At 53.1% G+C, this 25415-nt stretch overlaps 1 long non-coding RNA gene across 3 annotated transcripts in view; it reads right to left on the reverse strand.

Moving 5' to 3' along the window:
- The window catches only part of LOC135189051 (uncharacterized), a 51204-nt gene extending 27296 nt beyond the window's left edge, over positions 1–23908 (reverse strand). For 2 of the 3 annotated variants that reach the window (XR_010307915.1, XR_010307913.1), the window contains exons 1-6: positions 23698–23908; positions 19158–19545; positions 14577–14964; positions 9862–10249; positions 6209–6596; positions 2577–2964 (exon numbers count right to left, since the gene is read on the reverse strand). This is a non-coding gene — a long non-coding RNA (uncharacterized LOC135189051). Of the gene's footprint in view, positions 1–2576; positions 2965–6208; positions 6597–9861; positions 10250–14576; positions 14965–19157; positions 19546–22432; positions 23362–23697 lie in introns of those variants that run through there. The other variant, XR_010307916.1, reaches the window with a different exon arrangement.
- Between the last annotated feature and the right edge of the window lie 1507 nt (positions 23909–25415).

Below are 25415 nucleotides of genomic sequence, written 5' to 3' on the forward strand. Positions count from 1 at the left end.
AAGCCCACCATTGCTCCCCAAACCCTCCGTGGCCTCCCCAACCTCAGCAGGTTTGCCTCAAAGCGGGGAAAGGGAAAAAAGAAGGGAACGCGACGCAACAGACAAAGAAGCAGCAGGAAGAAGAAGGAGGGGACAAAACAGGAAGGGCACGACGCAACAGGGCACGATGCAGAGGGCAAGGGCACAAGCAGGAAGGACACGACGCAGAGTGGAAGAAGAGGAGGACGCAAAGGAAGGGCAATGGGACGACGCAAAGGATGGGAAATGGGACGACGCAAAGGATGGGAAATGGGACGACGCAAAGGATGGGAAATGGGACGACGCAAAGGATGGGAAATGGGACGACGCAAGGAAGGACCGCACAGAGGAAATACGGGACAATGTGGAAGAGGGTCAACAGCATGAGGCAAAAGTAGAAGGCCACAACCCCAAAGACTATGACACAGAAGAGGAAGATGAGAACAAGGCAGAATCCTAAAGTCATTAAAATCATAGAATCAACCAGGTTGGAAGAGACCTCCAAGATCATCCACTCCAACCTATCCCCCAGCCCTATCCAGTCAACTAGACCGTGGCACCAAGTGCCTCATCCAGTCTTTTCTTGAAGACCTCCAGGGACGGTGCCTCCACCACCTCCCTGGGCAGCCCATTCCAGTGGGAAATCACTCTCTCTGTGAAGAACTTACTCCTAATCAAGAAGGTTGGAAAAGACCTGGAAGGTCATCCAGTCCAACCATCACCCAGCTACCAGGAACACTAAACTATGTCCTGAAGCGCAATATCCACATCCTTCTTCAACTCCCCCAGGCATGGTGACTCCACCACTGCCTTGGACAATCTATATCAACACTTCACCACTCTCTTGCCCTTCTTTTACCCAAGCACACCTTTGTGTGCTCTCATCTTCTGCCTCAAACCCATCCTCTTCCTCTGTGTCATTCCCATGCCCACCCACGCCCACCATGGCAATCCCAAAGCCCACCATTGCTCCCCAAACCCTCCGTGGCCTCCCCAACCTCAGCAGGTTTGCCTCAAAGCGGGGAAAGGGAAAAAAGAAGGGAACGCGACGCAATGGACAAAGAAGCAGCAGGAAGAAGCAGGAGGGGACAAAACAGGAAGGGCACGACGCAACAGGGCACGACGCAGAGGGGAAGGGGTAAGACTGGAGCAGGAAGACGAGCAGGACGAAACAAAGGAAGAAGGGCACGACGCAACGGGGCACGACGCACAATGGCAAGGGCAGAAGCAGGAAGGACACGACGCAGAGTGGAAGAAGAGGAGGACGCAAAGGAAGGGCAATGGGACGACGCAAAGGATGGGAAATGGGACGACGCACAGGAAGGGAAATGGGACGACGCACAGGAAGGACCGCGCAGAGGAAATACGGGACAATGTAGAAGAGGCTCAAGAGCGCGAGGCAAAAGTAGAAGGCCACAACCCCAAAGACTACGACACAGAAGAGGAAGACGAGGACATGGCAGAATCATAAAATCATTAAAATCAAGAAGGTTGGAAAAGACCTTGAAGGTCATCGAGTCCAACCATCACCCGGCTACCAGCAAAACTAAACTATGTCCTGAAGCGCAAGATCCACACGCTTCTTCAACTCCCCCAGGCATGGTGACTCCACCACCTCTCTGGGTAACCTACTGCCAAGCCTCAACAGGCTCTCACACTTCTTCTTTCCAACGCCGCCCTTGCGCGTTGGGCTCTTCTGCCTCATCCCCAGCTTCCTCCTCTGTGTCGTTCCCATGTGCTCCCCCAACCCCAAAATCCCTTCCCCATTCCCACCCATGCCCAACCACAAGCCCTCTCCCCAATCCCACCACTTTCTCCTCCAATCCACCATCTCCTCCCCAAGCCCACCCTTTCCTCTCTCAAACAAGAAAACAGGAAAGAAGAAGAAGGCCACGACGCAAGAGACCACGACGCAGAGCACAAAGGCCACAACGCAGAAGAGAAAGAAGGGGATGATGCAGAAGCATAGACTCATTAAGACTCATTCCAATCGTGAAGGTTGGAAAACACCTTTAGCATCATCCACTCCAACCCAAAGTCAACCAGCATCACCACTAAACTCTGTCCTGAAGCGCCACATCTACACGCTTCTCAAACTCTTACAGAGATGGTGACTCCACCACCTCCCTGGACGGCCTCTTACGAGGCCTGACCCACACTCGCACCCTTCTAATCCACAAGCACAGCCTTGTGTGCCATCGGCTCCTGCTTCATCCCCTTCTTTTTTCCTCTCCGTCATTCATGTCTTCTCCCCAAATCCACCGAGATTTCCCCAGGCCCACCCATGCCCAACACGGCCTCCCCAAGACCAACGTCTTCTCCGCAAAGAAGACAAAGGGGAAAAAGAGGGCCACGACGCAGAAAAGCAAGATGTGGACAAGGTGGAATCATAACATCATCAAAATCATGCAGGTTGCAAAAGACCTTGAAGGTCATCGAGTGCAACCATAAGCCAGCTACCAGGAAGACTAAACTCTATCCTGAAGCAAGCTACTGCCCAGCTGTAGATGGAAAAGAAGAAACAGAAGAAGAGGAAAAGCAGCAAGAGAGAAAGATACCTGGTGCTGCAGAAGGTGGTGTTGATCCAGGGCAGCCACCATGTTCCACACAGCCCTTGGCTCTGGAAAGCCAAGGAGAGACAGGTCACTCTCTGTGTCCAACAACTCTCAAGTCTTCACATGATGCCACTTGTCGCCGCCATCTCCAGCCCCACAGGTGCTCAGCAACACTCCTCAGAGGACCTCAGGCTCTCATCCATGTCCTCGCTCTGCAGCAGCTCTTGGGCACCTCAAGGGCCAAACCTCTCAGGACCTTCAGCACTGACGCGGGGCATCATGAATATGGCCAGCTGAAACCGGAGGAGCTGGATCAACCACCTGCCCTCCAGCACGGATCCCTCTGGGCACGCTCTCAAAGGAGACGAGGGTGCGAGTGAATCTGGACGCCCTAGAAAAGAAGAAGAAGAGCAGGAGGAAGAGGGGGAAGAAGAACAATTCTTCTTCCCCCTCTTCCTCCTAGAGGATGACACATCCTCTTGCGCCTTTAACGGCACAACATATGGACAGCGAAGAAGGAAGAAAAGGAAGAGGCACAAGAAGAGGACAGCACATAGAGAGGACAACAAGAGTGCTGCAACACAAGAAAAAGAACAACCCTGCTCTCTCCAAGCCCACAAGCTTCACCCTACTTCAACCTTCTCCGCCCCAACCCACCAAGGCTTCCCTCCAAGAAGAAAAAGGCAAAGGGAAAGAAGCGCACGACGCGATAGGGGATGACGCACAAGAGGAAGAGGACGAAGCAGAATCATACAATCATTAAAATCATTAAGGTTGGAGAAGATCTTTAAGATCAGTCACACCAACCAGAGCACAGCTACCATGACCTTAGGAAACCCTATCCAGAAGCTCCGCAGCTAGGCACTTCTGGTACCCTTCCAGGCAGGGTGACTCCACCACCGCCTTGGACAATCTATTTCAAAACTTCACCACTCTCTTGCCCTTCTTTTACCCAACCACACCCTTGTGTGCTCTCATCTTCTGCTTCAAACCCATCCTCTTCCCCTGTGTCATTCCCATGTTACCACATGCCCACCCACGCCCACCATGGCAATCCCAAAGCCCACCATTGCTCCCCAAACCCTGCGTGGCCTCCCCAACCTCAGCAGGTTTGCCTCAAAGCGGGGAAAGGGAAAAAAGAAGGGAACGCGACGCAACGGACAAAGAAGCAGCAGGAAGAAGAAGGAGGGGACAAAACAGGAAGGGCACGACGCAACAGGGCACGATGCAGAGGGCAAGGGCACAAGCAGGAAGGACACGACGCAGAGTGGAAGAAGAGGAGGACGCAAAGGAAGGGCAATGGGACGACGCAAAGGATGGGAAATGGGACGACGCAAAGGATGGGAAATGGGACGACGCAAAGGATGGGAAATGGGACGACGCAAAGGATGGGAAATGGGACGACGCAAAGGATGGGAAATGGGACGACGCAAGGAAGGACCGCACAGAGGAAATACGGGACAATGTGGAAGAGGGTCAACAGCATGAGGCAAAAGTAGAAGGCCACAACCCCAAAGACTATGACACAGAAGAGGAAGATGAGAACAAGGCAGAATCCTAAAGTCATTAAAATCATAGAATCAACCAGGTTGGAAGAGACCTCCAAGATCATCCAGTCCAACCTATCCCCCAGCCCTATCCAGTCAACTAGACCGTGGCACCAAGTGCCTCATCCAGTCTTTTCTTGAAGACCTCCCGGGACGGTGCCTCCACCACCTCCCTGGGCAGCCCATTCCAGTGGGAAATCACTCTCTCTGTGAAGAACTTACTCCTAATCAAGAAGGTTGGAAAAGACCTGGAAGGTCATCCAGTCCAACCATCACCCAGCTACCAGGAACACTAAACTATGTCCTGAAGCGCAATATCCACATCCTTCTTCAACTCCCCCAGGCATGGTGACTCCACCACTGCCTTGGACAATCTATATCAACACTTCACCACTCTCTTGCCCTTTTTTTACCCAAGCACACCTTTGTCTGCTCTCATCTTCTGCTTCAAACCCATCCTCTTCCTCTGTGTCATTCCCATGCCCACCCACGCCCACCATGGCAATCCCAAAGCCCACCATTGCTCCCCAAACCCTCCGTGGCCTCCCCAACCTCAGCAGGTTTGCCTCAAAGCGGGGAAAGGGAAAAAAGAAGGGAACGCGACGCAATGGACAAAGAAGCAGCAGGAAGAAGCAGGAGGGGACAAAACAGGAAGGGCACGACGCAACAGGGCACGACGCAGAGGGGAAGGGGTAAGACTGGAGCAGGAAGACGAGCAGGACGAAACAAAGGAAGAAGGGCACGACGCAACGGGGCACGACGCACAATGGCAAGGGCAGAAGCAGGAAGGACACGACGCAGAGTGGAAGAAGAGGAGGACGCAATGGAAGGGCAATGGGACGACGCACAGGAAGGGAAATGGGACGACGCACTGGAAGGACCGCGCAGAGGAAATACGGGACAATGTAGAAGAGGCTCAAGAGCGCGAGGCAAAAGTAGAAGGCCACAACCGCAAAGACTACGACACAGAAGAGGAAGACGAGGACATGGCAGAATCATAAAATCATTAAAATCAAGAAGGTTGGAAAAGACCTTGAAGGTCATCGAGTCCAACCATCACCCGGCTACCAGGAAAACTAAACTATGTCCTGAAGCGCAAGATCCACACGCTTCTTCAACTCCCCCAGGCATGGTGACTCCACCACCTCTCTGGGTAACCTACTGCCAAGCCTCAACAGGCTCTCACACTTCTTCTTTCCAACGCCGCCCTTGCGCGTTGGGCTCTTCTGCCTCATCCCCAGCTTCCTCCTCTGTGTCGTTCCCATGTGCTCCCCCAACCCCAAAATCCCTTCCCCATTCCCACCCATGCCCAACCACAAGCCCTCTCCCCAATCCCACCACTTTCTCCTCCAATCCACCATCTCCTCCCCAAGCCCACCCTTTCCTCTCTCAAACAAGAAAACAGGAAAGAAGAAGAAGGCCACGACGCAAGAGACCACGACGCAGAGCACAAAGGCCACAACGCAGAAGAGAAAGAAGGGGATGATGCAGAAGCATAGACTCATTAAGACTCATTCCAATCGTGAAGGTTGGAAAACACCTTTAGCATCATCCACTCCAACCCAAAGTCAACCAGCATCACCACTAAACTCTGTCCTGAAGCGCCACATCTACACGCTTCTCAAACTCTTACAGAGATGGTGACTCCACCACCTCCCTGGACGGCCTCTTACGAGGCCTGACCCACACTCGCACCCTTCTAATCCACAAGCACAGCCTTGTGTGCCATCGGCTCCTGCTTCATCCCCTTCTTTTTTCCTCTCCGTCATTCATGTCTTCTCCCCAAATCCACCGAGATTTCCCCAGGCCCACCCATGCCCAACACGGCCTCCCCAAGACCAACGTCTTCTCCGCAAAGAAGACAAAGGGGAAAAAGAGGGCCACGACGCAGAAAAGCAAGATGTGGACAAGGTGGAATCATAACATCATCAAAATCATGCAGGTTGCAAAAGACCTTGAAGGTCATCGAGTGCAACCATAAGCCAGCTACCAGGAAGACTAAACTCTATCCTGAAGCAAGCTACTGCCCAGCTGTAGATGGAAAAGAAGAAACAGAAGAAGAGGAAAAGCAGCAAGAGAGAAAGATACCTGGTGCTGCAGAAGGTGGTGTTGATCCAGGGCAGCCACCATGTTCCACACAGCCCTTGGCTCTGGAAAGCCAAGGAGAGACAGGTCACTCTCTGTGTCCAACAACTCTCAAGTCTTCACATGATGCCACTTGTCGCCGCCATCTCCAGCCCCACAGGTGCTCAGCAACACTCCTCAGAGGACCTCAGGCTCTCATCCATGTCCTCGCTCTGCAGCAGCTCTTGGGCACCTCAAGGGCCAAACCTCTCAGGACCTTCAGCACTGACGCGGGGCATCATGAATATGGCCAGCTGAAACCGGAGGAGCTGGATCAACCACCTGCCCTCCAGCACGGATCCCTCTGGGCACGCTCTCAAAGGAGACGAGGGTGCGAGTGAATCTGGACGCCCTAGAAAAGAAGAAGAAGAGCAGGAGGAAGAGGGGGAAGAAGAACAATTCTTCTTCCCCCTCTTCCTCCTAGAGGATGACACATCCTCTTGCGCCTTTAACGGCACAACATATGGACAGCGAAGAAGGAAGAAAAGGAAGAGGCACAAGAAGAGGACAGCACATAGAGAGGACAACAAGAGTGCTGCAACACAAGAAAAAGAACAACCCTGCTCTCTCCAAGCCCACAAGCTTCACCCTACTTCAACCTTCTCCGCCCCAACCCACCAAGGCTTCCCTCCAAGAAGAAAAAGGCAAAGGGAAAGAAGCGCACGACGCGATAGGGGATGACGCACAAGAGGAAGAGGACGAAGCAGAATCATACAATCATTAAAATCATTAAGGTTGGAGAAGATCTTTAAGATCAGTCACACCAACCAGAGCACAGCTACCATGACCTTAGGAAACCCTATCCAGAAGCTCCGCAGCTAGGCACTTCTGGTACCCTTCCAGGCAGGGTGACTCCACCACCGCCTTGGACAATCTATTTCAAAACTTCACCACTCTCTTGCCCTTCTTTTACCCAACCACACCCTTGTGTGCTCTCATCTTCTGCTTCAAACCCATCCTCTTCCCCTGTGTCATTCCCATGTTACCACATGCCCACCCACGCCCACCATGGCAATCCCAAAGCCCACCATTGCTCCCCAAACCCTCCGTGGCCTCCCCAACCTCAGCAGGTTTGCCTCAAAGCGGGGAAAGGGAAAAAAGAAGGGAACGCGACGCAACGGACAAAGAAGCAGCAGGAAGAAGAAGGAGGGGACAAAACAGGAAGGGCACGACGCAACAGGGCACGACGCAGAGGGCAAGGGCACAAGCAGGAAGGACACGACGCAGAGTGGAAGAAGAGGAGGACGCAAAGGAAGGGCAATGGGACGACGCAAAGGATGGGAAATGGGACGACGCAAAGGATGGGAAATGGGACGACGCAAAGGATGGGAAATGGGACGACGCAAAGGATGGGAAATGGGACGACGCAAAGGATGGGAAATGGGACGACGCAAGGAAGGACCGCACAGAGGAAATACGGGACAATGTGGAAGAGGGTCAACAGCATGAGGCAAAAGTAGAAGGCCACAACCCCAAAGACTATGACACAGAAGAGGAAGATGAGAACAAGGCAGAATCCTAAAGTCATTAAAATCATAGAATCAACCAGGTTGGAAGAGACCTCCAAGATCATCCAGTCCAACCTATCCCCCAGCCCTATCCAGTCAACTAGACCGTGGCACCAAGTGCCTCATCCAGTCTTTTCTTGAAGACCTCCAGGGACGGTGCCTCCACCACCTCCCTGGGCAGCCCATTCCAGTGGGAAATCACTCTCTCTGTGAAGAACTTACTCCTAATCAAGAAGGTTGGAAAAGACCTGGAAGGTCATCCAGTCCAACCATCACCCAGCTACCAGGAACACTAAACTATGTCCTGAAGCGCAATATCCACATCCTTCTTCAACTCCCCCAGGCATGGTGACTCCACCACTGCCTTGGACAATCTATATCAACACTTCACCACTCTCTTGCCCTTCTTTTACCCAAGCACACCTTTGTGTGCTCTCATCTTCTGCCTCAAACCCATCCTCTTCCTCTGTGTCATTCCCATGCCCACCCACGCCCACCATGGCAATCCCAAAGCCCACCATTGCTCCCCAAACCCTCCGTGGCCTCCCCAACCTCAGCAGGTTTGCCTCAAAGCGGGGAAAGGGAAAAAAGAAGGGAACGCGACGCAATGGACAAAGAAGCAGCAGGAAGAAGCAGGAGGGGACAAAACAGGAAGGGCACGACGCAACAGGGCACGACGCAGAGGGGAAGGGGTAAGACTGGAGCAGGAAGACGAGCAGGACGAAACAAAGGAAGAAGGGCACGACGCAACGGGGCACGACGCACAATGGCAAGGGCAGAAGCAGGAAGGACACGACGCAGAGTGGAAGAAGAGGAGGACGCAAAGGAAGGGCAATGGGATGACGCAAAGGATGGGAAACGGGACGACGCACAGGAAGGGAAATGGGACGACGCACAGGAAGGACCGCGCAGAGGAAATACGGGACAATGTAGAAGAGGCTCAAGAGCGCGAGGCAAAAGTAGAAGGCCACAACCCCAAAGACTATGACACAGAAGAGGAAGACGAGGACATGGCAGAATCATAAAATCATTAAAATCAAGAAGGTTGGAAAAGACCTTGAAGGTCATCGAGTCCAACCATCACCCGGCTACCAGGAAAACTAAACTATGTCCTGAAGCGCAAGATCCACACGCTTCTTCAACTCCCCCAGGCATGGTGACTCCACCACCTCTCTGGGTAACCTACTGCCAAGCCTCAACAGGCTCTCACACTTCTTCTTTCCAACGCCGCCCTTGCGCGTTGGGCTCTTCTGCCTCATCCCCAGCTTCCTCCTCTGTGTCGTTCCCATGTGCTCCCCCAACCCCAAAATCCCTTCCCCATTCCCACCCATGCCCAACCACAAGCCCTCTCCCCAATCCCACCACTTTCTCCTCCAATCCACCATCTCCTCCCCAAGCCCACCCTTTCCTCTCTCAAACAAGAAAACAGGAAAGAAGAAGGCCACGACGCAAGAGACCACGACGCAGAGCACAAAGGCCACAACGCAGAAGAGAAAGAAGGGGATGATGCAGAAGCATAGACTCATTAAGACTCATTCCAATCGTGAAGGTTGGAAAACACCTTTAGCATCATCCACTCCAACCCAAAGTCAACCAGCATCACCACTAAACTCTGTCCTGAAGCGCCACATCTACACGCTTCTCAAACTCTTACAGAGATGGTGACTCCACCACCTCCCTGGACGGCCTCTTACGAGGCCTGACCCACACTCGCACCCTTCTAATCCACAAGCACAGCCTTGTGTGCCATCGGCTCCTGCTTCATCCCCTTCTTTTTTCCTCTCCGTCATTCATGTCTTCTCCCCAAATCCACCGAGATTTCCCCAGGCCCACCCATGCCCAACACGGCCTCCCCAAGACCAACGTCTTCTCCGCAAAGAAGACAAAGGGGAAAAAGAGGGCCACGACGCAGAAAAGCAAGATGTGGACAAGGTGGAATCATAACATCATCAAAATCATGCAGGTTGCAAAAGACCTTGAAGGTCATCGAGTGCAACCATAAGCCAGCTACCAGGAAGACTAAACTCTATCCTGAAGCAAGCTACTGCCCAGCTGTAGATGGAAAAGAAGAAACAGAAGAAGAGGAAAAGCAGCAAGAGAGAAAGATACCTGGTGCTGCAGAAGGTGGTGTTGATCCAGGGCAGCCACCATGTTCCACACAGCCCTTGGCTCTGGAAAGCCAAGGAGAGACAGGTCACTCTCTGTGTCCAACAACTCTCAAGTCTTCACATGATGCCACTTGTCGCCGCCATCTCCAGCCCCACAGGTGCTCAGCAACACTCCTCAGAGGACCTCAGGCTCTCATCCATGTCCTCGCTCTGCAGCAGCTCTTGGGCACCTCAAGGGCCAAACCTCTCAGGACCTTCAGCACTGACGCGGGGCATCATGAATATGGCCAGCTGAAACCGGAGGAGCTGGATCAACCACCTGCCCTCCAGCACGGATCCCTCTGGGCACGCTCTCAAAGGAGACGAGGGTGCGAGTGAATCTGGACGCCCTAGAAAAGAAGAAGAAGAGCAGGAGGAAGAGGGGGAAGAAGAACAATTCTTCTTCCCCCTCTTCCTCCTAGAGGATGACACATCCTCTTGCGCCTTTAACGGCACAACATATGGACAGCGAAGAAGGAAGAAAAGGAAGAGGCACAAGAAGAGGACAGCACATAGAGAGGACAACAAGAGTGCTGCAACACAAGAAAAAGAACAACCCTGCTCTCTCCAAGCCCACAAGCTTCACCCTACTTCAACCTTCTCCGCCCCAACCCACCAAGGCTTCCCTCCAAGAAGAAAAAGGCAAAGGGAAAGAAGCGCACGACGCGATAGGGGATGACGCACAAGAGGAAGAGGACGAAGCAGAATCATACAATCATTGAAATCATTAAGGTTGGAGAAGATCTTTAAGATCAGTCACACCAACCAGAGCACAGCTACCATGACCTTAGGAAACCCTATCCAGAAGCTCCGCAGCTAGGCACTTCTGGTACCCTTCCAGGCAGGGTGACTCCACCACCGCCTTGGACAATCTATTTCAAAACTTCACCACTCTCTTGCCCTTCTTTTACCCAACCACACCCTTGTGTGCTCTCATCTTCTGCTTCAAACCCATCCTCTTCCCCTGTGTCATTCCCATGTTACCACATGCCCACCCACGCCCACCATGGCAATCCCAAAGCCCACCATTGCTCCCCAAACCCTGCGTGGCCTCCCCAACCTCAGCAGGTTTGCCTCAAAGCGGGGAAAGGGAAAAAAGAAGGGAACGCGACGCAACGGACAAAGAAGCAGCAGGAAGAAGAAGGAGGGGACAAAACAGGAAGGGCACGACGCAACAGGGCACGACGCAGAGGGCAAGGGCACAAGCAGGAAGGACACGACGCAGAGTGGAAGAAGAGGAGGACGCAAAGGAAGGGCAATGGGACGACGCAAAGGATGGGAAATGGGACGACGCAAAGGATGGGAAATGGGACGACGCAAAGGATGGGAAATGGGACGACGCAAAGGATGGGAAATGGGACGACGCAAGGAAGGACCGCACAGAGGAAATACGGGACAATGTGGAAGAGGGTCAACAGCATGAGGCAAAAGTAGAAGGCCACAACCCCAAAGACTATGACACAGAAGAGGAAGATGAGAACAAGGCAGAATCCTAAAGTCATTAAAATCATAGAATCAACCAGGTTGGAAGAGACCTCCAAGATCATCCACTCCAACCTATCCCCCAGCCCTATCCAGTCAACTAGACCGTGGCACCAAGTGCCTCATCCAGTCTTTTCTTGAAGACCTCCCGGGACGGTGCCTCCACCACCTCCCTGGGCAGCCCATTCCAGTGGGAAATCACTCTCTCTGTGAAGAACTTACTCCTAATCAAGAAGGTTGGAAAAGACCTGGAAGGTCATCCAGTCCAACCATCACCCAGCTACCAGGAACACTAAACTATGTCCTGAAGCGCAATATCCACATCCTTCTTCAACTCCCCCAGGCATGGTGACTCCACCACTGCCTTGGACAATCTATATCAACACTTCACCACTCTCTTGCCCTTCTTTTACCCAAGCACACCTTTGTGTGCTCTCATCTTCTGCTTCAAACCCATCCTCTTCCTCTGTGTCATTCCCATGCCCACCCACGCCCACCATGGCAATCCCAAAGCCCACCATTGCTCCCCAAACCCTCCGTGGCCTCCCCAACCTCAGCAGGTTTGCCTCAAAGCGGGGAAAGGGAAAAAAGAAGGGAACGCGACGCAATGGACAAAGAAGCAGCAGGAAGAAGCAGGAGGGGACAAAACAGGAAGGGCACGACACAACAGGGCACGACGCAGAGGGCAAGGGCACAAGCAGGAAGGACACGACGCAGAGTGGAAGAAGAGGAGGACGCAATGGATGGGAAATGGGACGACGCAAAGGATGGGAAATGGGACGACGCAAAGGATGGGAAATGGGACGACGCAAAGGATGGGAAATGGGACGACGCAAAGGATGGGAAATGGGACAACGCAAAGGATGGGAAATGGGACAACGCAAAGGATGGGAAATGGGACGACGCAAGGAAGGACCGCACAGAGGAAATACGGGACAATGTGGAAGAGGGTCAACAGCATGAGGCAAAAGTAGAAGGCCACAACCCCAAAGACTATGACACAGAAGAGGAAGATGAGAACAAGGCAGAATCCTAAAGTCATTAAAATCATAGAATCAACCAGGTTGGAAGAGACCTCCAAGATCATCCACTCCAACCTATCCCCCAGCCCTATCCAGTCAACTAGACCGTGGCACCAAGCGCCTCATCCAGTCTTTTCTTGAAGACCTCCCAGGACGGTGCCTCCACCACCTCCCTGGGCAGCCCATTCCAGTGGGAAATCACTCTCTCTGTGAAGAACTTACTCCTAATCAAGAAGGTTGGAAAAGACCTGGAAGGTCATCCAGTCCAACCATCACCCAGCTACCAGGAACACTAAACTATGTCCTGAAGCGCAATATCCACATCCTTCTTCAACTCCCCCAGGCATGGTGACTCCACCACTGCCTTGGACAATCTATATCAACACTTCACCACTCTCTTGCCCTTCTTTTACCCAAGCACACCTTTGTGTGCTCTCATCTTCTGCCTCAAACCCATCCTCTTCCTCTGTGTCATTCCCATGCCCACCCACGCCCACCATGGCAATCCCAAAGCCCACCATTGCTCCCCAAACCCTCGGTGGCCTCCCCAACCTCAGCAGGTTTGCCTCAAAGCGGGGAAAGGGAAAAAAGAAGGGAACGCGACGCAATGGACAAAGAAGCAGCAGGAAGAAGCAGGAGGGGACAAAACAGGAAGGGCACGACGCAACAGGGCACGACGCAGAGGGGAAGGGGTAAGACTGGAGCAGGAAGACGAGCAGGACGAAACAAAGGAAGAAGGGCACGACGCAACGGGGCACGACGCACAATGGCAAGGGCAGAAGCAGGAAGGACACGATGCAGAGTACGATGGCAAGGAAGGGCAATGGGACGACGCACAGGAAGGGAAATGGGACGACGCACAGGAAGGGAAATGGGACGACGCACAGGAAGGGAAATGGGACGACGCACAGGAAGGGAAATGGGACGACGCACAGGAAGGGAAATGGGACGACGCACAGGAAGGACCGCGCAGAGGAAATACGGGACAATGTAGAAGAGGCTCAAGAGCGCGAGGCAAAAGTAGAAGGCCACAACCCCAAAGACTACGACACAGAAGAGGAAGACGAGGACATGGCAGAATCATAAAATCATTAAAATCAAGAAGGTTGGAAAAGACCTTCAAGGTCATCGAGTCCAACCATCACCCGGCTACCAGCAAAACTAAACTATGTCCTGAAGCGCAAGATCCACACGCTTCTTCAACTCCCCCAGGCATGGTGACTCCACCACCTCTCTGGGTAACCTACTGCCAAGCCTCAACAGGCTCTCACACTTCTTCTTTCCAACGCCGCCCTTGCGCGTTGGGCTCTTCTGCCTCATCCCCAGCTTCCTCCTCTGTGTCGTTCCCATGTGCTCCCCCAACCCCAAAATCCCTTCCCCATTCCCACCCATGCCCAACCACAAGCCCTCTCCCCAATCCCACCACTTTCTCCTCCAATCCACCATCTCCTCCCCAAGCCCACCCTTTCCTCTCTCAAACAAGAAAACAGGAAAGAAGAAGAAGGCCACGACGCAAGAGACCACGACGCAGAGCACAAAGGCCACAACGCAGAAGAGAAAGAAGGGGATGATGCAGAAGCATAGACTCATTAAGACTCATTCCAATCGTGAAGGTTGGAAAACACCTTTAGCATCATCCACTCCAACCCAAAGTCAACCAGCATCACCACTAAACTCTGTCCTGAAGCGCCACATCTACACGCTTCTCAAACTCTTACAGAGATGGTGACTCCACCACCTCCCTGGACGGCCTCTTACGAGGCCTGACCCACACTCGCACCCTTCTAATCCACAAGCACAGCCTTGTGTGCCATCGGCTCCTGCTTCATCCCCTTCTTTTTTCCTCTCCGTCATTCATGTCTTCTCCCCAAATCCACCGAGATTTCCCCAGGCCCACCCATGCCCAACACGGCCTCCCCAAGACCAACGTCTTCTCCGCAAAGAAGACAAAGGGGAAAAAGAGGGCCACGACGCAGAAAAGCAAGATGTGGACAAGGTGGAATCATAACATCATCAAAATCATGCAGGTTGCAAAAGACCTTGAAGGTCATCGAGTGCAACCATAAGCCAGCTACCAGGAAGACTAAACTCTATCCTGAAGCAAGCTACTGCCCAGCTGTAGATGGAAAAGAAGAAACAGAAGAAGAGGAAAAGCAGCAAGAGAGAAAGATACCTGGTGCTGCAGAAGGTGGTGTTGATCCAGGGCAGCCACCATGTTCCACACAGCCCTTGGCTCTGGAAAGCCAAGGAGAGACAGGTCACTCTCTGTGTCCAACAACTCTCAAGTCTTCACATGATGCCACTTGTCGCCGCCATCTCCAGCCCCACAGGTGCTCAGCAACACTCCTCAGAGGACCTCAGGCTCTCATCCATGTCCTCGCTCTGCAGCAGCTCTTGGGCACCTCAAGGGCCAAACCTCTCAGGACCTTCAGCACTGACGCGGGGCATCATGAATATGGCCAGCTGAAACCGGAGGAGCTGGATCAACCACCTGCCCTCCAGCACGGATCCCTCTGGGCACGCTCTCAAAGGAGACGAGGGTGCGAGTGAATCTGGACGCCCTAGAAAAGAAGAAGAAGAGCAGGAGGAAGAGGGGGAAGAAGAACAATTCTTCTTCCCCCTCTTCCTCCTAGAGGATGACACATCCTCTTGCGCCTTTAACGGCACAACATATGGACAGCGAAGAAGGAAGAAAAGGAAGAGGCACAAGAAGAGGACAGCACATAGAGAGGACAACAAGAGTGCTGCAACACAAGAAAAAGAACAACCCTGCTCTCTCCAAGCCCACAAGCTTCACCCTACTTCAACCTTCTCCGCCCCAACCCACCAAGGCTTCCCTCCAAGAAGAAAAAGGCAAAGGGAAAGAAGCGCACGACGCGATAGGGGATGACGCACAAGAGGAAGAGGACGAAGCAGAATCATACAATCATTAAAATCATTAAGGTTGGAGAAGATCTTTAAGATCAGTCACACCAACCAGAGCACAGCTACCATGACCTTAGGAAACCCTATCCAGAAGCTCCGCAGCTAGGCACTTCTGGTACCCTTCCAGGCAGGGTGACTCCACCACCGCCTTGGACAATCTATTTCAAAACTTCACCACTCTCTTGCCCTTCTTTTACCCAACCACACCCTTGTGTGCTCTCATCTTCTGCTTCAAACCCATCCTCTTCCCCTGTGTCATTCCCATGTTACCACATGCCCACCCACGCCCACCATGGCAATCCCAAAGCCCACCATTGCTCCCCAAACCCTGCGTGGCCTCCCCAACCTCAGCAGGTTTGCCTCAAAGCGGGGAAAGGGAAAAAAGAAGGGAACGCGACGCAACGGACAAAGAAGCAGCAGGAAGAAGAAGGAGGGGACAAAACAGGAAGGGCACGACGCAACAGGGCACGATGCAGAGGGCAAGGGCACAAGCAGGAAGGACACGACACAGAGTGGAAGAAGAGGAGGACGCAAAGGAAGGGCAATGGGACGACGCAAAGGATGGGAAATGGGACGACGCAAAGGATGGGAAATGGGACGACGCAAAGGATGGGAAATGGGACGACGCAAGGAAGGACCGCACAGAGGAAATACGGGACAATGTGGAAGAGGGTCAACAGCATGAGGCAAAAGTAGAAGGCCACAACCCCAAAGACTATGACACAGAAGAGGAAGATGAGAACAAGGCAGAATCCTAAAGTCATTAAAATCATAGAATCAACCAGGTTGGAAGAGACCTCCAAGATCATCCACTCCAACCTATCCCCCAGCCCTATCCAGTCAACTAGACCGTGGCACCAAGCGCCTCATCCAGTCTTTTCTTGAAGACCTCCCAGGACGGTGCCTCCACCACCTCCCTGGGCAGCCCATTCCAGTGGGAAATCACTCTCTCTGTGAAGAACTTACTCCTAATCAAGAAGGTTGGAAAAGACCTGGAAGGTCATCCAGTCCAACCATCACCCAGCTACCAGGAACACTAAACTATGTCCTGAAGCGCAATATCCACATCCTTCTTCAACTCCCCCAGGCATGGTGACTCCACCACTGCCTTGGACAATCTATATCAACACTTCACCACTCTCTTGCCCTTCTTTTACCCAAGCACACCTTTGTGTGCTCTCATCTTCTGCTTCAAACCCATCCTCTTCCTCTGTGTCATTCCCATGCCCACCCACGCCCACCATGGCAATCCCAAAGCCCACCATTGCTCCCCAAACCCTCCGTGGCCTCCCCAACCTCAGCAGGTTTGCCTCAAAGCGGGGAAAGGGAAAAAAGAAGGGAACGCGACGCAACGGACAAAGAAGCAGCAGGAAGAAGAAGGAGGGGACAAAACAGGAAGGGCACGACGCAACAGGGCACGACGCAGAGGGCAAGGGCACAAGCAGGAAGGACACGACGCAGAGTGGAAGAAGAGGAGGACGCAAAGGAAGGGCAATGGGACGACGCAAAGGATGGGAAATGGGACGACGCAAAGGATGGGAAATGGGACGACGCAAAGGATGGGAAATGGGACGACGCAAGGAAGGACCGCACAGAGGAAATACGGGACAATGTGGAAGAGGGTCAACAGCATGAGGCAAAGTAGAAGGCCACAACCCCAAAGACTATGACACAGAAGAGGAAGATGAGAACAAGGCAGAATCCTAAAGTCATTAAAATCATAGAATCAACCAGGTTGGAAGAGACCTCCAAGATCATCCACTCCAACCTATCCCCCAGCCCTATCCAGTCAACTAGACCGTGGCACCAAGCGCCTCATCCAGTCTTTTCTTGAAGACCTCCCAGGACGGTGCCTCCACCACCTCCCTGGGCAGCCCATTCCAGTGGGAAATCACTCTCTCTGTGAAGAACTTACTCCTAATCAAGAAGGTTGGAAAAGACCTGGAAGGTCATCCAGTCCAACCATCACCCAGCTACCAGGAACACTAAACTATGTCCTGAAGCGCAATATCCACATCCTTCTTCAACTCCCCCAGGCATGGTGACTCCACCACTGCCTTGGACAACCTATATCAACACTTCACCACTCTCTTGCCCTTCTTTTACCCAAGCGCACCTTTGTGTGCTCTCATCTTCTGCTTCAAACCCATCCTCTTCCTCTCTGTCATTCCCATGCCCACCCACGCCCACCATGGCAATCCCAAAGCCCACCATTGCTCCCCAAACCCTCCGTGGCCTCCCCAACCTCAGCAGGTTTGCCTCAAAGCGGGGAAAGGGAAAAAAGAAGGGAACGAGACGCAATGGACAAAGAAGCAGCAGGAAACAAAACAGGAAGGGCACGACGCAACGGGGCACGACGCACAATGGCAAGGGCAGAAGCAGGAAGGACACGACGCAGAGTGGAAGAAGAGGAGGACGCACAGGAAGGGCAATGGGACGACGCACAGGAAGGGCAATGGGACGACGCACAGGAAGGGCAATGGGACGACGCACAGGAAGGGCAATGGGACGACGCACAGGAAGGGCAATGGGACGACGCACAGGAAGGGCAATGGGACGACGCACAGGAAGGGCAATGGGACGACGCACAGGAAGGGCAATGGGACGACGCACAGGAAGGACCGCGCAGAGGAAATACGGGACAATGTAGAAGAGGCTCAAGAGCGCGAGGCAAAAGTAGAAGGCCACAACCCCAAAGACTACGACACAGAAGAGGAAGACGAGGACATGGCAGAATCATAAAATCATTAAAATCAAGAAGGTTGGAAAAGACCTTGAAGGTCATCGAGTCCAACCATCACCCGGCTACCAGGAAAACTAAACTATGTCCTGAAGCGCAAGATCCACACGCTTCTTCAACTCCCCCAGGCATGGTGACTCCACCACCTCTCTGGGTAACCTACTGCCAAGCCTCAACAGGCTCTCACACTTCTTCTTTCCAACGCCGCCCTTGCGCGTTGGGCTCTTCTGCCTCATCCCCAGCTTCCTCCTCTGTGTCGTTCCCATGTGCTCCCCCAACCCCAAAATCCCTTCCCCATTCCCACCCATGCCCAACCACAAGCCCTCTCCCCAATCCCACCACTTTCTCCTCCAATCCACCATCTCCTCCCCAAGCCCACCCTTTCCTCTCTCAAACAAGAAAACAGGAAAGAAGAAGAAGGCCACGACGCAAGAGACCACGACGCAGAGCACAAAGGCCACAACGCAGAAGAGAAAGAAGGGGATGATGCAGAAGCATAGACTCATTAAGACTCATTCCAATCGTGAAGGTTGGAAAACACCTTTAGCATCATCCACTCCAACCCAAAGTCAACCAGCATCACCACTAAACTCTGTCCTGAAGCGCCACATCTACACGCTTCTCAAACTCTTACAGAGATGGTGACTCCACCACCTCCCTGGACGGCCTCTTACGAGGCCTGACCCACACTCGCACCCTTCTAATCCACAAGCACAGCCTTGTGTGCCATCGGCTCCTGCTTCATCCCCTTCTTTTTTCCTCTCCGTCATTCATGTCTTCTCCCCAAATCCACCGAGATTTCCCCAGGCCCACCCATGCCCAACACGGCCTCCCCAAGACCAACGTCTTCTCCGCAAAGAAGACAAAGGGGAAAAAGAGGGCCACGACGCAGAAAAGCAAGATGTGGACAAGGTGGAATCATAACATCATCAAAATCATGCAGGTTGCAAAAGACCTTGAAGGTCATCGAGTGCAACCATAAGCCAGCTACCAGGAAGACTAAACTCTATCCTGAAGCAAGCTACTGCCCAGCTGTAGATGGAAAAGAAGAAACAGAAGAAGAGGAAAAGCAGCAAGAGAGAAAGATACCTGGTGCTGCAGAAGGTGGTGTTGATCCAGGGCAGCCACCATGTTCCACACAGCCCTTGGCTCTGGAAAGCCAAGGAGAGACAGGTCACTCTCTGTGTCCAACAACTCTCAAGTCTTCACATGATGCCACTTGTCGCCGCCATCTCCAGCCCCACAGGTGCTCAGCAACACTCCTCAGAGGACCTCAGGCTCTCATCCATGTCCTCGCTCTGCAGCAGCTCTTGGGCACCTCAAGGGCCAAACCTCTCAGGACCTTCAGCACTGACGCGGGGCATCATGAATATGGCCAGCTGAAACCGGAGGAGCTGGATCAACCACCTGCCCTCCAGCACGGATCCCTCTGGGCACGCTCTCAAAGGAGACGAGGGTGCGAGTGAATCTGGACGCCCTAGAAAAGAAGAAGAAGAGCAGGAGGAAGAGGGGGAAGAAGAACAATTCTTCTTCCCCCTCTTCCTCCTAGAGGATGACACATCCTCTTGCGCCTTTAACGGCACAACATATGGACAGCGAAGAAGGAAGAAAAGGAAGAGGCACAAGAAGAGGACAGCACATAGAGAGGACAACAAGAGTGCTGCAACACAAGAAAAAGAACAACCCTGCTCTCTCCAAGCCCACAAGCTTCACCCTACTTCAACCTTCTCCGCCCCAACCCACCAAGGCTTCCCTCCAAGAAGAAAAAGGCAAAGGGAAAGAAGCGCACGACGCGATAGGGGATGACGCACAAGAGGAAGAGGACGAAGCAGAATCATACAATCATTGAAATCATTAAGGTTGGAGAAGATCTTTAAGATCAGTCACACCAACCAGAGCACAGCTACCATGACCTTAGGAAACCCTATCCAGAAGCTCCGCAGCTAGGCACTTCTGGTACCCTTCCAGGCAGGGTGACTCCACCACCGCCTTGGACAATCTATTTCAAAACTTCACCACTCTCTTGCCCTTCTTTTACCCAACCACACCCTTGTGTGCTCTCATCTTCTGCTTCAAACCCATCCTCTTCCCCTGTGTCATTCCCATGTTACCACATGCCCACCCACGCCCACCATGGCAATCCCAAAGCCCACCATTGCTCCCCAAACCCTCCGTGGCCTCCCCAACCTCAGCAGGTTTGCCTCAAAGCGGGGAAAGGGAAAAAAGAAGGGAACGCGACGCAACGGACAAAGAAGCAGCAGGAAGAAGAAGGAGGGGACAAAACAGGAAGGGCACGACGCAACAGGGCACGACGCAGAGGGCAAGGGCACAAGCAGGAAGGACACGACGCAGAGTGGAAGAAGAGGAGGACGCAAAGGAAGGGCAATGGGACGACGCAAAGGATGGGAAATGGGACGACGCAAAGGATGGGAAATGGGACGACGCAAGGAAGGACCGCACAGAGGAAATACGGGACAATGTGGAAGAGGGTCAACAGCATGAGGCAAAAGTAGAAGGCCACAACCCCAAAGACTATGACACAGAAGAGGAAGATGAGAACAAGGCAGAATCCTAAAGTCATTAAAATCATAGAATCAACCAGGTTGGAAGAGACCTCCAAGATCATCCACTCCAACCTATCCCCCAGCCCTATCCAGTCAACTAGACCGTGGCACCAAGCGCCTCATCCAGTCTTTTCTTGATGACCTCCCAGGACGGTGCCTCCACCACCTCCCTGGGCAGCCCATTCCAGTGGGAAATCACTCTCTCTGTGAAGAACTTACTCCTAATCAAGAAGGTTGGAAAAGACCTGGAAGGTCATCCAGTCCAACCATCACCCAGCTACCAGGAACACTAAACTATGTCCTGAAGCGCAATATCCACATCCTTCTTCAATTCCCCAGGCATGGTGACTCCACCACTGCCTTGGACAATCTATATCAACACTTCACCACTCTCTTGCCCTTCTTTTACCCAAGCACACCCTTGTGTGCTCTCATCTTCTGCTTCAAACCCATCCTCTTCCTCTGTGTCATTCCCATGCCCACCCACGCCCACCATGGCAATCCCAAAGCCCACCATTGCTCCCCAAACCCTCCATGGCCTCCCCAACCTCAGCAGGTTTGCCTCAAAGCAGAGAAAGGGAAAAAAGAAGGGAACGAGACGCAATGGACAAAGAAGCAGCAGGAAACAAAACAGGAAGGGCACGACGCAACAGGGCACGACGCAGAGGGGAAGGGGTAAGACTGGAGCAGGAAGACGAGCAGGACGAAACAAAGGAAGAAGGGCACGACGCAACGGGGCACGACGCACAATGGCAAGGGCAGAAGCAGGAAGGACACGACGCACAGTGGAAGAAGAGGAGGACGCACAGGAAGGGCAATGGGACGACGCACAGGAAGGGCAATGGGACGACGCACAGGAAGGGCAATGGGACGACGCACAGGAAGGGCAATGGGACGACGCACAGGAAGGGCAATGGGACGACGCACAGGAAGGGAAATGGGACGACGCACAGGAAGGGAAATGGGACGACGCACAGGAAGGGAAATGGGACGACGCACAGGAAGGACCGCGCAGAGGAAATACGGGACAATGTAGAAGAGGCTCAAGAGCGCGAGGCAAAAGTAGAAGGCCACAACCCCAAAGACTACGACACAGAAGAGGAAGACGAGGACATGGCAGAATCATAAAATCATTAAAATCAAGAAGGTTGGAAAAGACCTTCAAGGTCATCGAGTCCAACCATCACCCGGCTACCAGCAAAACTAAACTATGTCCTGAAGCGCAAGATCCACACGCTTCTTCAACTCCCCCAGGCATGGTGACTCCACCACCTCTCTGGGTAACCTACTGCCAAGCCTCAACAGGCTCTCACACTTCTCTTTCCAACGCCGCCCTTGCGCGTTGGGCTCTTCTGCCTCATCCCCAGCTTCCTCCTCTGTGTCGTTCCCATGTGCTCCCCCAACCCCAAAATCCCTTCCCCATTCCCACCCATGCCCAACCACAAGCCCTCTCCCCAATCCCACCACTTTCTCCTCCAATCCACCATCTCCTCCCCAAGCCCACCCTTTCCTCTCTCAAACAAGAAAACAGGAAAGAAGAAGAAGGCCACGACGCAAGAGACCACGACGCAGAGCACAAAGGCCACAACGCAGAAGAGAAAGAAGGGGATGATGCAGAAGCATAGACTCATTAAGACTCATTCCAATCGTGAAGGTTGGAAAACACCTTTAGCATCATCCACTCCCACTGCCAGCCAGCTACTCGGAACTCTAAACGACATCCTGAAGCAATCTATTGCCCCATTACAGATATAGAAGAAGCAAGAGAAGAAAAGGAACGTCAGGAAGTGAGAAAGATACCTGGTGCTGCATAATGTGTTGTTGATAGAAATTATCCATCCTGTCTCTCGCAGGCATTGGTTATGGTCACTCTGTGTGTCCAGAACCTCTCAAGCTTTCACATAATGTTAGTTGTCACCATCATTTCCAGCCCTGCAGACGCCAAACAGTATCCCTGATATTAGTTTAGGGTCTGACCAATGTACTCACTCTGCAATAGCCGTCAGGCACCTCAAGAGTCAAACCCCTTTGAACTGCTGCAGTGATGCTTCAAATCTTTCAGATGGAATGCATCTCATCCCAAGTTAGTCTTGCTCCGTGTCTTGGTTGTGGGATACTCCTTAGTGGTAAGAATCATTCAGGAGCTCCTTTCACCACTGCCTGCTCCTTCCAAGTGAAGTCCAATTGGTCTGTGCTCCTTTCTTATCCTTTTGGTTGCTGGGTGTGTCATGTGACATCATGGCAACAGAGATTCCTCTAACAATTGAGCTGTGACTTGGCAATCACTCATTGGCTGATGGTGGTTGCATGAATCATGCTGACCTGCTCATATCTGGGTTTGGGTTGCCACCAGCAATTCCTTCTGCATTCAGTTTTCAGGAGCTCATGTCAAAGGCTGATTCCTTTGCCTTCTCTTCAAGGGACACCCAAGGATCATCCTTGGATATGTTACATTGGCAAATGTCCTTGTTTCAAGGCCAGCTGCCACCAAACTCTGTTCACATTCCACAGACCCTTCATAGATCTATGGAATTTATGGAAGGGACCTTGAAGATCATCGGGGTTTTTTTCCTGAATAAAACACCACCAAACTATATACAAAACTTAAATTTTACTTGCGGGTTCTGATTCAGTTGGGAATTTTCACAAGGCTGCTTATAGGCAATTTTAGTAACTTAAGAATGGCAGAAAATGGAAAAGGTCAAACAGGTAAACATGTACCGAGTGGGCCTGGTTACGGCTGCAGAAGTGCCTGGTTACGGCTGCAGAAGTGCCTGGTTACGGCTGCAGAAGCCTTGTTTGGGGCTAGGGACGGCAGAGGCACTGTGGGAGCACAAAAGGAGCATTGGGGATTGTAGATTAATTCCGCGTTGGGAGAAGGTTTAAGGGGTTGCTATGTGCTCTGTGATTTTTCGGTATTTTTCTTTCCAAATGTTAGTCTCTATTTATTCCCGATCTGTTTGGGAGTGTCCCGTTCTGTCTGCTCTTTAAGCACACACGACACCCACTTAGAAAGCAGAGGCAGAGCCCTAGGGAAAAGTCGAGAAAGATCGGGATTTACTCACCAGAGCAGAGTGTAAGAACTTGGAGACGGTGCCTTGGATCTCCTTTGCGGCAGCTTCTGGAAACTGCCAATTACACTCCAGTCTTTGCAGACCTCTTGGAGCGGCGCTGCCTTAAGCCGAGCCGGTGAAGCCGCCGTGTTGCCGCGCGCAGCAGCCGTTAACGGCAGCGGCAGGGTCCTGCCAGCTCGGGAACAGGCAGCCCGGAGCCAGGGTACGCCGCTCCGACCAGGGCCCGGCTCCGGCTGCTGGAGAGGACTCTCTCGAATGGATCACGGTGCACCTAGTGGACTTGAGCGCACTTTCTAGTCGCCGTGCAAGGTCTAGCCCGAAGGCACCCTGTGTGCAAAGACTCCAGCCAATGGCAGCCCCAGCTTCCAGCGCGGCCTTTCCCACGGGTGAGTAGCGGCGTGGGAGCGGGAGGCAAACGGCGCCTGCTGCCTCGCGCCGTTCACGCCCGCGCGCGGAGGCGAGAGCCGTTTGGCGCCCGCCCCTGCCCCGTGCAAGGCCCTGCCCCTGCCCCGTGTAAGCTCCTGCCCCGTGCAAGCTCCTGCCCCGTACAAGCCTCTGCCCCGTGCAAGCTCCTGCCCCGTGCAAGCTCCTGCCCCGTACAAGCCCCTGCCCCCTGCAAGCTCCTGCCCCCTGCAAGCTCCTGCCCCCTGCAAGCTCCTGCCCCCTGCAAGCCTCTGCCCCGTGCAAGCGCCTGCCCCCTGCAAGCTCCTGCCCCCTGCAAGCTCCTGCCCCCTGCAAGCTCCTGCCCCCTGCAAGCTCCTGCCCCCTGCAAGCCCCCGCTGGCAGCGTGGGGGTAGGAGTTTGCAGCGCCCCGTGCCGATACTCCTCTCTCCCAAGCGGAAGGATCCCCTCAGGGCAGGGTAGCACTTTCTCTCCCTTGCGGAGAAGTCAAGTAACCCCTCCTCGCTTGTGGGGCCAAAGCTGAAGTCCTCCTCACAGGGAGGCTTAGCAGTGGGTGCATAATTAGTAAGAGCAGTTTGCAAGAGTGGAGAGAGGGAGCCCAGCTGGAAATGATAATCACAGGATCATAGGATAGCTTGGGTGGGAAGGGCCCTCAGAGATCATTTAATCCAACCTCTCTGCCTCTAAACTAGACTCAGCTGCTCAAGGCATCAGTGAACCTGGCCTTGAACACGCCCAGGGAGGAGGCATCCACAACCTCCCTAGGCCCCCTGTTCCAAAGTCTAACCACTTTTGAACTGAAGATCTTCTTCCTAAAATCCAGTCTAAATCTGTTCTCCCTCAGCTTAAAACCATTCCCCCTTGTCCTGTCACTAGACACCCTTCTGAAAAGTCCCTCTCCAGCCTTCCTGTAGGATCCCTTCAGGTATTGGAAGGCAGCCCTAAGGCCCCCCGGGAGTCTTCTCCAGGCTGAACAATCTCAGTTCCCTTAGCCTAACCTCACAGCAGAGGTGTTCCAGCCCCTGGGTCGTCTTTGTGCCCCTTCTCTGGACTTTTACTGAAGAAAAAAGCTGGGGTTGCTCAACCTGGAGAAGAGGAGGCTCAGGGCAGACCTTACCGCAAGGAGGTCGTTAGCCAGGCGGGGGTTGGTCTCCCAGGCAACCAGTAACAGAAGGAGAGGACGCAGTCTGGCTCTGCGTCACGGGAGGTTCAGCCTGGATGTTAGGAAGAAGTGCTTCACAGAAAGAGCCATGGCCATTGGAATGGGCTGCCTGGCGAGGTGGTGGAGTCACCGTCCCTGGAGGTGT

This window comes from Pogoniulus pusillus, chromosome 3 (assembly GCF_015220805.1).
Source record: "Pogoniulus pusillus isolate bPogPus1 chromosome 3, bPogPus1.pri, whole genome shotgun sequence".
Classification (NCBI taxonomy): domain Eukaryota; kingdom Metazoa; phylum Chordata; class Aves; order Piciformes; family Lybiidae; genus Pogoniulus; species Pogoniulus pusillus.